The sequence below is a fragment of the Tubulanus polymorphus genome, chromosome 5 (genome assembly GCF_964204645.1).
Source record: "Tubulanus polymorphus chromosome 5, tnTubPoly1.2, whole genome shotgun sequence".
In the NCBI taxonomy this organism is placed as follows: Eukaryota; Metazoa; Nemertea; class Palaeonemertea; order Tubulaniformes; family Tubulanidae; genus Tubulanus; species Tubulanus polymorphus.
In genome coordinates this window covers 13152606-13169735 of record NC_134029.1, presented here as the reverse complement: position 1 = coordinate 13169735, position 17130 = coordinate 13152606, and the positions used below count along the sequence as shown (strand labels likewise).

General features: G+C 36.2%; 1 long non-coding RNA gene across 1 annotated transcript; it reads left to right on the top strand.

Annotated features, from left to right (window-relative positions):
• Window positions 1-8138: 8138 nt before the first annotated feature.
• On the top strand, window positions 8139-16907 carry LOC141905871 (uncharacterized). Its single transcript, XR_012619281.1, has 3 exons — window positions 8139-8758; window positions 16195-16323; window positions 16431-16907. It is a non-coding gene; the product is annotated as an uncharacterized LOC141905871 (long non-coding RNA).
• The last annotated feature ends 223 nt before the right edge of the window (window positions 16908-17130 follow it).

The window sequence follows — 17130 nt, the reverse complement described above, 5'->3', positions numbered from 1 at the left end:
TCCGGTTACATAATTTAGAGAAACATTTTACTATTCCATCACTAATAGAATCGTTTATTCTAGCTAATCTAGCTTCTTCGTATATTTTGAAATGTTCGATTACTTCATCTGGTTTCATGTTATTTAATTCTTGAAAAGTTATAATTTTTCCGATAAATTCCTTACATTTACCACTAGCAATTAGTAACTCAAGATGGTGCTTACATATTAAATAGTATTCAAAATCAATATTATTATCAACTTGAGCACAATTAGAAACAACTGTATCTTTATCATCAGTAATACATAAATCCTCAATTGTCTTTTCAATATCAATACTATTTTTACTCGATTTCTTTGACATTCATATTAGAGAAAAAGCGAAAAAAAATATTATAAGTATTCTTCAAATGACACTAGCTATTTAAAATTAAAGAATTTTAAATACTGGCTAATTGGCTATTTGAAGACATGTAATTTTTATTCAAATCTATTCAAAATCTATTTAATCTAGTGTTAACAAGAATTGCAAAAGAAAATATTAAAAATATACTAGAATTCACTATCTATTTGAAGATATGTAATTTTTATTCAATTCTTATCAAAATCTATTTAATCTAGTGTTAATTAGAATTGCATAAGAAAATATTAAAAATATAATAGAATTAACTATCAATTTGAAGTTATTGTTTTTTTAATATATTTTATTTAAATTAGGATTCAATATCTCACTACTTTTGTCTATCTATTAGGAGCGGTAACTATAACTGTCCAGGTAAGTCATTTCGGTTCCTCGATAATAAATCCTCAACTGAAAAGTAATTTAACGAAAACACCGTGTGGAATTACTATTTCATAAACACATATATTTATTATGCAAATTGTAGCGATCGAAGATAGAACAATGGAGAACAATAGAAATGCGGTCCTATAGGACCGGTTATTGCGTAATACATAGTTATATTTTTATTCTGAAAACTTCAACATTCAAACATAGAACTGTAACCAGTTAATACAGAACGGCTGTTCCCGTTAACAGCGATCGAAGATAGAACAATGGAGAACAATAGAAATGCGGTCCGATGGGACCGGTTATTGAGTAATACATAGTTAACAGTAAACAATCAATACGGAACAGCCGCCGCCATTAACAACGACCGAACGACTAATGTATAACAATACAATATTAAAGCAGATTTACACAATCGAGATTACATTTTTTTATATCTATATAACAAAGATCTTCAATGTTGTAATTGATAATTTCGTCCAGAATTCTTTAATTACTGGATTGTTTCCAATCATTTCTTCAAATAGTTGACAACTTCACTAAATGCTAAACTTAATAATTGGAATTTTTCATATTTTATCAATCTTCCTACTCTTCTCAGTTTTCTTTCAAAGCCGGCACTGATATGTATGTTCTTTTTAACCTAAACCCCCCAAGAAATCCCCTCAGTTTCTTTATCAAACATTGCAAACCCTATATTTAAATAATCCCCGAAAATGATGTGGTCCCATAGGTGCTTTGCCTTTCTATTTAATATGGTCTTATAACTTGTTTTTAAGATATCAGTAATCTCGGCAAATGAAATAACTTCTTCATTTTGTATTTCTGGAAAGTTTAAATGTTCTGTTTCAATGATTAATTTAGATTTTAAAAACTCATTCAACTCTTCTCCACTCATTTTCTTAGTTTTTGTCGATTCCGTGAGTCCTAACAGCAATTTAAGGCGTGCTGCTGGTAATTGTGGTAATGGTAATTGTGGTATGCGCGGTAATTGTTTATTACGTATTTCATCGCTCCGAATTTTCACCATTTCTTGATGATAGTCCAAATGTTCTTGTAATTTTTGTGAAGTTTGTTCGTCAATTACGAGAGGTACATCATCCGTTCCTGTTGAATCCTGGGAATCACTGTCCATCGGTATTGGTTCCTTCTCCAATGGTTGACTTGGAAATTCTGGTTGATCTCTGTAATCCATTTTAATCTAAAAGATATCTATAGAATTAACTTATGAAGCAGTTGTTGTGAAAATGAATTACCGTACTTAAATATGTTTAAAGGTTTCCCTACTTCATAATAATTACAAAAAACAGTACTTACATTTAGATTTAGAACTGTAAACTGTGTTTCGAGAGAGAATATCCTATGCGTCCTGTATGCGCGATCGAGGATGATGTAATGTGGCTGAGGTGGGTGACTAATGACCCAATACATCGAGGCACTGTCTGGCGCCGGCGCTGGTGACAGCTGTTCTTTTATAGGCTTAATGAAATTAATTAATTCTTTACAATTGAAGTGTAAGCTGGTAACAGATGTTTTAGTAAACACTCCCAGATATTGCAGCTATATAGGCTAAGTGTTATCAGGCTGTTATCATAAGCGCTTATAAAGATTCAGTATGTGGGCAATTCTGCGAGCTACTATTCCATAATTCAACAAATGTCTTTGCTTTATCTTATTGCTCCAAATATAACTGTAAATCCAGTTTATTAAATTTAATCAAATTTTCCTTCTTTTCAAGGGGCCTTAAGTTTTTCCAGTTCCAGATTAGCTTCTGATTGTGTTCATCATTCATGTTGAATTTCGATATTGGTAACACGTGATCAAAGTGGAAATATTCACCATAGTTTTTTTAATTCATTTCATCATCAAACTGATATATAATCCACCCCTGTGAAGCTGGCTCCCGGTTCCCGGTTCCCGATTCGGCTCCCAATTCAAAATGATTTTGAATCGGGAGGAAATCGTCACACGCGTGGTGTTAATTCAGACGTCTCGATTAGCCTGGTGGCCGAGGTCAAGGTTGCACTCATTTCAGCAGACATAGTTACGTAATTATGTTTACCTGCTGTCCGCAATAGAGTCGAATCAAATAAGTAGCCAGCTTCACATTTTGCAATTGAGACGTCTAAACAACCATCTTATCTCTGCGCCGATGTTAGTGGTCTCACTGTTTTACCATGCAACCGTGGTGACTATTGGATTAGAATTTATGTGCGCTCTCATTTCCAGTCATTTTCGGTTTAGGGATGAGAAAAAGGTTCTTTAATGTTTTCTATGGAATTTGATAGATAGGAAAATATTAGGTTTAATAGAATATTGAAGTGATTGTTTTTTCATCTTTGACAATGGATTTACCCTCCATGAAGGGTGATTTATACGGCGGGCAGAAAGCGTCTGTTTATTTTATATCTTACAATTTCATGGACTTGCAGATATTGTTTTCTCAGGGATTCGATAACTTTCGTTAGAAACTTTCTCTCTTGTTAACCCGTTCAGTGCTGACTAATTAATACCCTATAGCTCGGGAACAATCGATGGTTTATTGATTAAATGGTTAAAGAGGCGAATAACATATGAAGAAGTCGATTCGGTGACGAGAAAAACGACCGAGCAATACACACGTTCTTAAACCAAGTTATGTTATTAATAGATGCAGCTTACTGACGTATAGCTACATACAGCTGACCGCTCTCGCGGTCGCATACGCAATCGTGTTTAGACGTCTGGATTGGCTCGCGCCATCACCTGGCGATTTGTTGTCAAGGTCGAGGTCGACTTTGTTTATCAGCAGAGTAGACATAGTTACGTAAAATATCTGGACTACGGCATTGTGTATACCAGCGCCACCTGGCGAATAAGTAGCCAGCTTCACATTTTGAATCGGGAGCCGAACCAGTAGCCGGCTCCCGGTTCCCGGTTCCCGATTCAAAATGTTTTTGAATCGGGAGCCGAATAAGGAACCGGGAACCGGGAGCCAGCTTCACAGGGGTATATAATCCATGATTTTAGAAATTCATCTGTACAACCCAACAAATTAGATAGTGTTTCCGAATGCGTTTCTTTGTTGAATAATTGTGTTAATCTAGACCTTATACATTGTTTCATTTTAAAATTAAGATCTGTTTTATATCTTTCTCTCATATATTCGGTCATATAATAATTATAATGTTCTCTATTATCTGCTCGATATTGCTTAGTATATAGTTTAATGCAAGTTTTACAGCAATATTGAAAACCATCTTTGCTAATCTCACGTTTACTAAATTCTGTTATAGCTAATTTATCTAATTCACATGTAGAACATTTCTTATAGTATATATTTATAACACCAGTGTTCTTTGTAATATTGATAGTTTGTGATTGTTCTGGCTCCATTTTAATATAATTTTTTTTTACTTTTAATTTTAATTACAATTCAATACAATACATTTTGATAATTACAATTGCACAGACGCTACACTACCTGGACTTACGCGATTTACCTCTCCGGTACTAACGCTACTACTAGAACTACCCGATTCCATAATTCTGGTTTGCAAATCAACGGTTTCCATTGCGCGTGCAATGTCTAACATATTATCAAGCGTCAAACCTTACCCTTTCTGCAATAACTTTCTACGCAGTTGGTTAGATTGACAGCAATTTATAGCCTGGTCTCTGATTTGCACGTCTTTATTAGAAAATGTACAGTTCCTGGCCTGGGTACGCAGCTTAGTCACATACTGATCGACAGCCTTGAGCCGTTTCTTTTATCTTTCTGTTTTAAAGATCCAAAAACATACCGTTCGTAGGGCGTATTTAACTTGGGCTGGAAATGTGCTTCTAATTTTCTTACTGACTGTAGAAAACAGTTGTCATTGTCCGCATTAGCACCTGCGGGCAACGGAACATCGGATAAAGTTTCAAATAAGTCCTGGGCCGCCGGACCGGCACAGTGTAAAAGTAACGCTCTCTTTTGAGCAGGATCAGTAACTGCCTTGCTCTCTACATAATACGTGAATGACCGATACCATCTCCCCATCTAGTAGGACCAATGCTACTCGCATCCCCGTTCGGATCGAACCTATCAACCGGGTTTACATGGACCTCCATTTTAACGACCGTTTTCTCTAAACTTTACAGATATCAAAGAACTATGGAACGCGATTCATGCAATAAACATGACCATTGTTACGACGTAGGATAATTGCTGCGCCGTAGTATATTTGCGTCGGTGTATATTTTCTCCGACGTAGGATAATTGCTGCACCGTAGTATATTTGCGACGTGTCTACTTTTCATCGCATCTATTTCGCTGCGACGTGGGTAGTTTGTACCCTTATGAAAATGGTACACGTGTAATTGTAAATGAAAATACACGTGTATTTCAAGTACACGTGTAAAATTGGCCCAATTTTACACGTGTACTTTATCCCAATTACACGTGTACTTCATCCTTATTACACGTGTACTTCATCCAAATTACACGTGTATTACACGTGTACTTCATCCTTATTACACGTGTACTTTATCCTAATTACATGTGTATTTCATCCAAAATTACACGTGTCTTACACGTGTACTTCATGCTAAATACAGGTGTCTTCAATTGCTATTTTTTGTTGAATTCAAATCAAACCACCATGTGAGGACCATCTCCTTAATCCATGTGCTGTTTAGAATGAACGTACTCAAGAGATTCACATTTTCCATACTAACTGATTTATTCATCTTCATAAATTTTATAAATCTTTGAGTAATGGCATGTCTTATGTTGGCCTCTTTCGCACCCTTCTCATTTTGACATTGTTCTGAAATGATAACCATTTGAAAAAAATTAAGCAAAAGTATAAAATGATTTCTTTACCCGGATAAATAATTCAACTTCAGCTGCTTGTGATGATGATTGAATTCTGTAGCTTTTTCTAAGAGTCTTCTGCATATAACAGTTAACAGTTTTTGCACTCTTCAATGACTTGATTTTAAGCCATATGGTGAAATGCTTGACAATCTGGAAATTTCAATGTTCAACGCCACCTGATGAAAAACAAGGGGTCTAGGGACACCATGCCCATATGGTTTCGAATGCTAACCAATCAACATAATAAAATAGAAACAGGACATTGAAACTCACCACTATCATAGAACATGTCACAAGCTACAATTTCATAATTGATCGATGTTATAAAGTATTCATAGGTACAAAAATAAATTAGACAAATTGTATATAATTCAATATTCAACTCCCCCTGGTGGTGAGAACAAAAACCTGGGTAACCCCAATTCCACATGAGATGAATACTACAACAGTGGTAACAATTTTCAAATATCAAGACTATAAGTCAAAACCTGTTGATATTTTCCTTCAAAAACCTTTTTCTATATACGAATAAGAACTGATGACACTAAGATGGCTGCCAAATGTGTCACGCTTGACTGATCGAAAAATCTGTCTCGTATGTTTTAGATTGTTAAGAATGTACACCCATTACAAATTTCAAAGAAAAATTGCAAACCATTAGGCAGCTACAAGGCAAAAATGACCTTTTTGGGTACAAAAAAGGTCACATGATGGCCATCTTGTGTCAAGATTGAAGCATCTTCAAAATTTCCCTTGAAAACTTCAAAAAATTGCATAAGTGATGATTTTGGGGAACGAAAATGGCCAATGCACTTGGCCATCTTGATTCGGACCAGTTTTGGGCTGGAGACATGGCTAGGATAGATATATGTATAACTTAAATATCAAGAGTATTAAAACTTAAAACCCAAAATACTGGATTCCAACAACAGACGAACAAAGGGTGAATGCAATAGCCCGCTTGGACTAAAGTCTCAAATGGACTAAAGCTGGGGACACATTAGGCAATTTCGTCGAGCACTTATGTTGTGCAACGAAATCGTCAGTAAAATCACCTAATTTGTCAGGGTCTGCGCCGACTGAATCGCCCGTATCCAACACGTCCTTCGACTGAATCACCCAACGCATCAGGACACGGTGATTGTTCGCCTCGAGCGCCATATTAAACGTTAAACCCTCCCCTTTTCTGACCAAGTGCCCTTTTGAATCACAGGTGAAAAATTCCACCCTATGATCGAAGTGCACAAACCCCATACTACCGTTTCACACCGTGAGACCTGTATTGACTAGTGCCCTTTTCATAAGAGCTGAACCCTCGTTCTTCCAGCTTGGATCCGCCCCTGTAAATCAACAACAAATGAACGCTAGCCATTATATATTGAATTCATGTACTTACGTATTATTTAGCTGACCCGGTTTGGGTCCAACTTTTTTCCTCATGGAAGACTTTCACTGCTTCGCATCCAGTCCAATGCCTTGACAATTAGTTCTTCTTTTAAATGAGTGGACGACAGCATGCATGCACCCAACAGTATTAGGTTTTCAGAATAATCAGCGTATGGCAGCAGCTGTTGTATCATTCAATAGTGAGTAGGCATCCTAAAATGAGAAGAATTTACAATGCTCACGCTGTAATCTATACTAAAACCATTTCGACGCTCATATAATCTATTATGTAAATACCTGATTTTCATCACACTGTCATTGTTGAGAAATCAGTGGAAAATTGAAGGCTCTCTCGCGCTAACATCATTTTCCAACAATCCCCTGGTGGACACATTTTTAAGCCAAAAAATGGGAATTCCAATTTTATAGTGTTGGTCTGGATCAATTCTTATTGGTGTAGACCCTATAAAGTTTGAAAAAAAATGGTCAAGAATTGATTGCACTAACGTCGTTTTTGCCGACAATCGAAACTCCGACAGCGACCTAATTTCATGTCCAGCATACAAATTTAATGGCGATGATGGGCGCACAACAAAATCAAAATGATCCTGCGGTTTTTAGATTGGATGAATAAACACCATAGAAACTCCATTTTTATCCCTCACGATTGGAATGATCACTCACAATTTTTTCACTAGACATTCAATCATTTAAGGCCTCCTAATAACCATAACTAATTCAAATTCAATTCAATACTAAAAATAAAGATTCTAGGCCTACAATATTTACTTAGTCATGTTAGTTTTCATTCCAATAAGCATATTCTTTTAGTGACCTTGTGGTGGCCTGAAGCCCAACACAATAAACGTTTACTTTACTACATGTACATAACAATAATAATACCTGAACAATCCACAACGCGTCCTTTAAACGCGGGATAATAAATCAAATGGCCTTCGACTTTTTCTGTTCCACTTCCATTCGAATCCACTCTAATGAATCTAATCATTCAATGATCCACTATGTGTTTCACCTCAAACAAAGAAGCAGTGTCACTTTTGGTCCAGTTGTCAATGATCCCCTATTATACATTGTCATCCAATGCGTTTTGCAATCATTATGAGAATATAATACTATATAGATCGTGAAAGCCTGTGAAAACGGCGTGAAAACGTGTTGCTTAACAATGGCAATATGGCTGCCACCGCGCAGGGGTGCTTGGGAGTTTAATTGAAATAGATTATTTAATTATTAATAAGTTTTACATCAGCATTTTAGTTCTTTTAGAATTTAAGAATAATCGTGATAAGTGATATTTAATTAGTAAAAAAATTACTTATACTAAGTTATTATGAAGCTAAGGCAAAATCAATTAAGTAAGTTGAAAATAACGATTCAGTGAAGAAATGACGATCATTTAAATATACGCTGTATTATAAAAATAGACAAAAAGGTGCATGAATAAGGCCTGTTAGTATTTAATTCAACATTTAGATGAGATTATTTTGTCTAGGTTGTTTTTCTGTTCATTGAAAACCATTTAATCGGAGCTAGTCAGTTCGTCAGTGAGGTTTTCATTTTAGTAGTGTTCCAAAATGGAAGACAAATAACATAAAGATGCACTTTTTAGTGGAAAAATTACCGGTAAATATCGATGTATACCAACCGAATTCGTCTTTTGCAAGCATGGAGTTTGAAAAAGAAATTGCAAGTAGAAGGCCAGTTAAAATACGCGAGTAGGCCTACATGTTAAATATTTGGAGGTAAGATCATTTTAAATCTAAGCAAATCAAATTGACTTTATTGGTCCTTATCAATAAGGAAGTGGATATTTTGCCAATGCGGCATTATTTTAGTAAACGCTATTTTGCCAATGTGTGACGTCATTTTCAAGGGAATTCCATCAGCACGTGATTTAGGTAATCGGGTTCGAATCCCGATATAATCAAATTAAAAAATAAAACCATTACAACTTATTTTTGCATTTTTTTCCATGTATTTCTAAGGGCCTATTTCCATCAGTCTACATCATATTCTTGTCTACTAATTGATGCAACTTTTCATCCCAAGGTAAACCTGGGAGACTGTAAGCAACGAGCTTGGACTGTTGATCATTGTATATGGACAATACTGGCACCATAGAGTAGAAGCTCAATAAAGTCTTGAGAAAGGAAGAACATAAAACAATGTCATATATGCATCGCAAAATTTTTTAAAATTTATTTCTCATATCCTGTTTCTCTGATACATACTGAATACATTTATTTCAGACCAGCAGATAGAAATGAAATATAAAGTACCAAGTAATCAAAAAGAATGCAACACATGACTATGTAACAGTACACTCCATTTGATCTGATGAGCTTGATTGTTATGGTTTATCTGAATATCATTTTCAAAGTAACTTCATAAAATGCTTAGAAAAATATATTTAAGCCTATATTTAATCCAGATACCTCATGAAGCAGATTAATCTCATTGGTCCCTAATGATCAGAGTTAAGTGGGGTTCGCTGTACAATTGATAAGTAAGATTGTACGTATCAATCAGCGATGGTCATCAACAATACACTTGACTCAAGGCCGAAACCAGAACTTTTGTTATTCTGTTTATATATAGTCATTTGTAAGGATCGTAAAAACTGTTGTATATTCTGTATAAATACTTTTAGAATTAATAAGACGTAGGTTTCCTTTCTTAATAGGACCTTCTTAATAACGATCTCTCATTCAATCTTACAATATCATGAATGATTATGAAATAATAAATGATCAATAACGAACTCTTAACTGACTATAGTTGGGTTGTTTTGTATTATCTGTACATTGGAATCTCAAACTTCAGGCAACAGAATCTATTTAAGTCATAACTGAAAGTTTGTTTTACATACATACAGTGGAACCTCGTTATAACGAACTTGGATACAACGATTCATCGGATATAACAAATAAAGAATTTCGTCCCAAGTAAGACAAGTTGACTAATTTCATACTTGATATAACGAACTATCGGTTATAACGAACATATTTAGATTAAAAAAACAATAGCTATTCGAGTGGAATACTTCCACCCATCTTCAGAGATTTATTTCAAATTGAAATGTCAGAATAAAAACAATAGCTATTGTTTCTTTAATCTACATTGTGGGTGTATTCACAACTTTCTATGCATTAGTATAACATGTGCTACAAAACCATTTTTTGGTTTTAGGAGCCTTTTTAAGGCCGGTACAATTCAGGTGATGCCACTCTAGGCAGCCATCACAAGCTAATTGATTTCCATGGAGATCATCATGGCATGATCCACATAACCATCCCATCTTTTGCAGTTCAGTTATTCGTGCCTTTAACATCAGCCACGATTCTTCACAAAAGTAATGTCGTATCCTGGATATTGAAATTGAATCATCCTTGCAGGCATGAGAAATATGTTGAATATTCTTTATATCGGTTTTCAGCAAAAGTTTTCCTTCTAGGGCAGCATCAGCTGCAAACTCACTCACAAACCATTTTAACATACCTTAAAATAGAAATGACCTGCATAATTATACAATGGCCTAATTTCTTGAACCCAACAAATAATAGAGTGGTAAATACTTACATCTGTCTTTCTCCTGTGGCAACTTCTTGTGATATGGGATTGGTTTCATCGATTTTGAAGCAGGTTTGAATCGCTTTTTTGGTATACCTACCGCAGTTAGTTCGGCACCCTTGGGTCTGCCCCTTACTTTCCTAACTGGCGGTAATTTGAGCTTTGATACATGAAAAAGTTGATAGATGGGAATATACAAATGAAATGACATCAATCCATATCATTAATCTTGCAAACTTGAGGAGAATGATCCTCTGCATCTGTCCTAGAAAGAATTACTGTAATTTAGGACAAATTGGGGCAGGTTTAATCATCATTTCAACTAAAGTAAAGTAAATTTAGGGTTATCAAAAAGAGAAGTAATATATATTACCTGACAATGAGGTGAACTGATTGTGGAAGTGAAAACTTCTGATGACGATGGCGCCGACTGTATCAACGGTGGTATCTGTCGTTGAATACTACAGCTACTACTACCGGACGACGCAGAAACGACTGACGGCTGTTGTCGTTGAATACTACAACTACTACCGGACGACGCAGAAACGACTGACGGCTGTTGTCGTTGAATACTACAACTACTACCGGACGACGCAGAAACGACTGACGGCTGTTGTCGTTGAATACTACAGCTACTACTACCGGACGACGCAGAAACGACTGACGGCTGTCGTCGTTGAATACTACAACTACTACCGGACGACGCAGAAATGACTGACGGCTGTTGTCGTTGAATACTACAACTACTACCGGACGACGCAGAAACGACTGACGGCTGTTGTCGTTGAATACTACAGCTACTACTACCGGACGACGCAGAAACGACTGACGGCTGTTGTCGTTGAATACTACAACTACTACCGGACGACGCAGAAACGACTGACGGCTGTTGTCGTTGAATACTACAACTACTACCGGACGACGCAGAAATGACTGACGGCTGTTGTCGTTGAATACTACAACTACTACCGGACGACGCAGAAACGACTGATCTTTCTGTAGAACGAACGTTGCTGCTTTCCTGTAAAAGATGAACATATACAACATTCATACACCAAGTAGGGGCCTATCTCACAATTATTGTCTACGTTTATTATTTTTGATTTCCTTATTTTTACCAACATTAAGTGGATCAAAGTACTGTAATTGTATACAAAATTGTGTAATATTATCCCAATTCTTCTTTAGAAGGTCAAATGAAGGATGTTAAGTACTTACTTGAAATGATTCATCTATCAAGTACAAATGTATAACAATCATACATCTATGGGAGTGAAAAAAATGAAACAACATGCAACTTAACAGGAGTTGATTAACTTCATGCAACAAACAATCATTGTTCAACTAACAAAAATGGGAATTTAACTTAAATTAGCATATAGCTGTGTCTACACTAGCTCATTGAACCTGCAATGGTAAACACAGGTTTGATGAAAACCTATGTCCACAGCGAGTAACGTCTACACTTACTCACTATGGTAGTACGAATCCACACCTGGTTTCTAAGACTCAGGTTTGCCAGAAACTCTGTATTGTTTCTAGCGTATTATAGATACACAAGCCAGGTCGAAGAAGCAAGTGTAGACTTAGCTTGAATGAACCATTATAATTGGTCCATTATAATTACCTCATTATCATCAAAAAAGCTATGAACAAAATATGCAATTGGCAAGTATCTTTCTTTTGCAGATATGAGTTTCCGCAGATTCAAGGTCCTTGATTATGACCCCTGTCTATATGTACATAAAAACTCAATTTTAACAGTCCTAAAAAAGCGAAACAATTCACAAGCAACATGGGTTATTTTTGCAACTAGCTAGCAAATCATCGTTAGTTTCACTTATTAACTGGCTTATTAATTACCTCTTCACGATCAATTTCAATGGCTACAGCTTGACTATCTTGTTCCCACAGTGCAACAAGATCACGTAGCACCTTTATGCGTTGTTTATATTTGGTCATCGAACCTTCACTTGCGAGTGTAGCGAGACGTTGAGCAACACCAAATGCAGCTTTATATTTCTGTGGTTGGGACAAAGCCGTCTTACGACGTTGTTGACCAAGTTGTGTAATAGGTATCTCAGCATCATTGACATTTTCCGTCGTACAATTATACTGCTGTAGACTGTGATCTATATAACATCTTATCTTCCAACGCTCGGCAACACTGGTATCGGTATATAGATGATGATTTCTCTTCCGGCGAAGTGCGAAAATATGTCGACATGGTAATGAATTGAATTCCACATACTTGCATGTACATGTTTCACAGGATACCATTGCAACTCCATGTGATGTGCGCATTTCGACAAATTCGGGATTATCTGCAACATCTTGGAATCTGACTTTTGATGCCAAGCTGATTTGATCAATCACAAGCTGATACGCAACAGGTGTCAGAAGGTCCATGTACATGGCTGCTGGTGAACCGGCGGGATGTGAATGAACCAAACGCTTGGTGATTACATTTGCAATACGACTGTCGCGTTCCTGTCTCAGACAAGCAATTACAAGCTTGAGATCATGAAAGAAATTCTCTAAATTCGAAAATCGCGCCACAACCTGCTTCAGTTTTTGGTTTATGCTTTCAATTCTGTTAGATGTATTATTGCCATAATGACAGGATTGCTTCAGACCTAACACCCATTCAGATCTGATATCATGCCAAGAATGTCTGTAATAGTCGATAACGGGCTGTATTCGAGTATTATTGAGTTTGTCTACGTTGCTCGTATATTCTTCTTCATTTTTTGAATACGCAATTTTTTGAATTATTTCTAGACAAGCATTTTTCTCTCCGATGCGGATGCCCATTTTCTCACAATGTATTTCTCTTCGCATTGATTTGAGGACATGAAACAAACACAGCTGTAACTTAACATCAGGCATCAGATTTTTAAACACGGCACGCTCTGTCATGTCCTTATCGGTAAGAACAGTTTTTGTTCTTGTCCAGGCAGGGTTATGTTTCTTAAATATCTCAAGCAACATCTCTAACGTTCCCTGATCTTCGCTGACGATCAAAAAAACTGACACTATCTCACTTTCTCCATTTCCGTCAACCACTATTTGTAGAAAAACTGGCATTCGTAGATTATTAAGCTTGTAAGTAGCATCTGCTATCAATAGTTCTGGATACTTGTTGAATTTCTTTTTCATGATATTATCCTGATAATATATCGCGCGAAGCATATCGGTATCATCACTGACGACTTCTACCGTAGCGTCTGGAAATAAAAGTTGGCAAGTTAGTTATCAATATCGCCTATCTGTATATTGTAGGCCTATAGGCCTTTGGTTCATAGGGTCCGTAGTATTGTGATGGACCGGTAAAGTCCGGTATCCGGCTTTTACCGAGTCCAAATCTGCGTTTTAGTGACACCATATTGTGTAGTGATTCTTGTGTTCTCTTTGGCGTGTTGAATAAAGCAAGCAAGACGTTAGGTAAATCTCGGCGTGATCTTAGGTTATTTTAGAGGTTCTGTGGCAACGATTATTCCGATCCCCCTTTCTTGACGGAGCCAACGAAAGAGGAGATTTCACAGTATAACTAACTAAAATCCTTTCCAAAAAAGATGAGCCAGATTCAAAGTGAAAAAATGGTGTTTACAGTCCGATAGAATGGAAAAAATTATGATAGGTAGCCGCTACAAAAGCCGCTATATAAATCACTGAAATGAATCTGAAATGAATCATAATTACCTCTTTCAGAAATGAGACTGTTTAAAATCTCTTCTAAGTCACCTGGCGTCCCCTTTAATCTTTTCTGTAGGTTTTGAATATCACGCAAAGTTAACTTCTTGCCAGAAATGCTCCTGATGTGATCTTGTAAGATTTTTTTGTTCGGTCTGGTCTTTAGAATATTGTTAACTTCGATTGTCTCTTTTTCATCTAATTTCCGACACTTAGGGATAAAAGCATATGCCCCCTCTGTGCATTCATGGTTATGTGTAGTATTCAGATATGTCACCACAAGATGTTGTCCATCCTTTGAAGCGCGGAAGTGAACACATGATTCACAATCTTGACGGAATGTCCTGTAAATACAGGGAAAGGAAAACATGATTAAAAAGGCCCATAAAAAACAGAGAACGAGAGTTTAAAGCTGTTTTAGAAAGAACGATACCTAGAAATAATGTTGCGAACATATTAATGTTGTGATGGTCTTACTGCAGCTATAAAGCCTATAGAATTAAGGTATCAGTTTACTGTCACCTCAAATGTCAAAAGTTGATGAGGTTTTTTTTCATTATTCATATCCATTATTCCTTCATTATATTAAGTCACCAACGCCGAAAAGCTTAATGTTCTATTATATATCATTATATATTGGTCCTTATATATTGGTGGCTCTATAAGCTGACAAAAGCTTCAATTTATGTTCGATAGATGGCGCTAGTGGTTGCTCAGCTGTCAAAATATCTTTGCACAACAAGACAGTCGCATTCCAATAATAATCCCTAAATATCAAGACATAAATATTGCCATCTAAACTTCTAATGGCAATCTACATCTTAGATATTGATTTTGCCAACTTTTTTTAGCATTATGTGTTTATTATGTGGATATAATTAGAACGTAAAAATGGAAAATAATGAGAGAAGGAATAATGAAGAATTTTCAGTAGGCCTACTCAAAGTCCAATCCTGGTTCTAAGTCCGATCCCACTGTACATGAGATTCTAAGTAGTAACCACAAAATCAATTTAGTGATAGACCTTAGTGATATATACATACTTCTGGTTTGGTCTCAAGCCCTTGCTGCATGTCTTGTGTTTCTTTCCCCCTTTCAAACAGTGATAATATACTTGATAGTATTTTATAGCGTTCTCATTTGTCTTTGGTGTACTCTTTGGTGCGCCATCCAGTAAACGAGTGTGACGTCGCCAATACGACATAAGTTGCTCATCTTCGAACAACTTTATAGCAGCCAAAACATCGTCAAAAGACGAAAATTTGTCTCCAACTTTGAAAATCCCCGACGAAGTTGAAGAACGCGCCATTTTTAGTTGGAATTAGTGTCGGAAAATCCCGTATGACGTCACAATATATTTCAGCCAATCAGAACGAGCCATTGGCAAAATAGCGTTTACTAAAATAATGCCGCATTGGCAAAATATCCACTTCCTATCAATAATAATGTTAAACAAGTAAATTATTGGTTTGACAGTTCAATAAAGTTGACAGGACAAACAAGAGACATGGAGAATTATGCTATTGCATAGGCCAATTGTTTAGTTTAATGTTAATGTTGTTAGTTTTCACAAGCGGGCTCAGTGTTAATTGAGGGGATGGCCTCTGTCCAGTGTCTGTCTCAGTGTCTGTATATTGGACGATCGCATTGTACCACATACTTTTTATGTGTATAACATACAAAATATGGTGTATACATATATAATGGATAATGTATGATAGACAATGCTAGGTATTTCGTATATAAGCCCTTACAGACAAAAAATCCAGGTCCGATCTGGTACGTTATGCATGTTCATCGCAACAATAGGCTACGAAATCGCTAGCTGGAAACCAACCTACGTATAGGCCTACTGTAGCCTTAAGTTCTATATGCTTGGGAATAATTTATTCTCAAATTACTTCTTGTTTTGTAGTTTGTAATATGTTGCTAAATGATGGACATTTTGATTTTTCAAGAAGTCGATTTTGAGAATCTGGAAGATTTAAGAATTGAAAATGGCCACAATCCACCAATAATGCAGACAATGGTTGTGACGACATAAGTTAGTAATACAGTGCCTTATGACTAAAGTGAATGCAATCATAATTGCCAATCTACTCATCCGATATGAACTTGACCAATCACCAAAATGTTTAATCTGTTTTGCAGCCACAGCTCATTGATGGAAATAGATGATCCTCTCCACACAAATGCTGAGGTGACCCTTCGTGGGGCTGTTACTACTATTATGATGTTCTCCCTCAAAGCTGGATCCACATCAACTGTTTTGACTGGATTGTTGGATCGATTTAATTTACTGTTACTGAGAAGCGGTTCTACGCAGTTCTAAATGCCTATTTTGAAAAGATTTTCTCTATGTGCGGAGGTGAACAAATATTACTGCGCTGTATGTAAGACATTATTAAAAAAACTGCAGGTATGATACAAATGTTCATTATGTGATATACAGTACGATAAGGCAACATTAGAGGAAAAAGGACATTTTTTGTGTATGGGCCTACAAGGAAAGCAGAACACTTGGAGCTGGTGACAGCAATATATTCAACATTTTTCATAAATAACATTGTAATTCGGGGCTTGGGCAGTCCCCTAAGCCTCTAGTTATCTTGATAATAAATGAAATATCCAAAAATTTTTGTTCAGATCATGATTTTTGTGAAACAGTTTTTGCATTTATTCAGAGGGCAACAAAGACATGTGCTTCATTCATACAGGATCCAATCTAGTCAATACAGGACAAACAACATGATTTTTTGACATGGCATCCTGGAAAAAACTACTAAATGAGGATCAAACAATTAAAAAGACAGGAGATTCCTTCAATTCTCCGAACATTACATGCAAAATC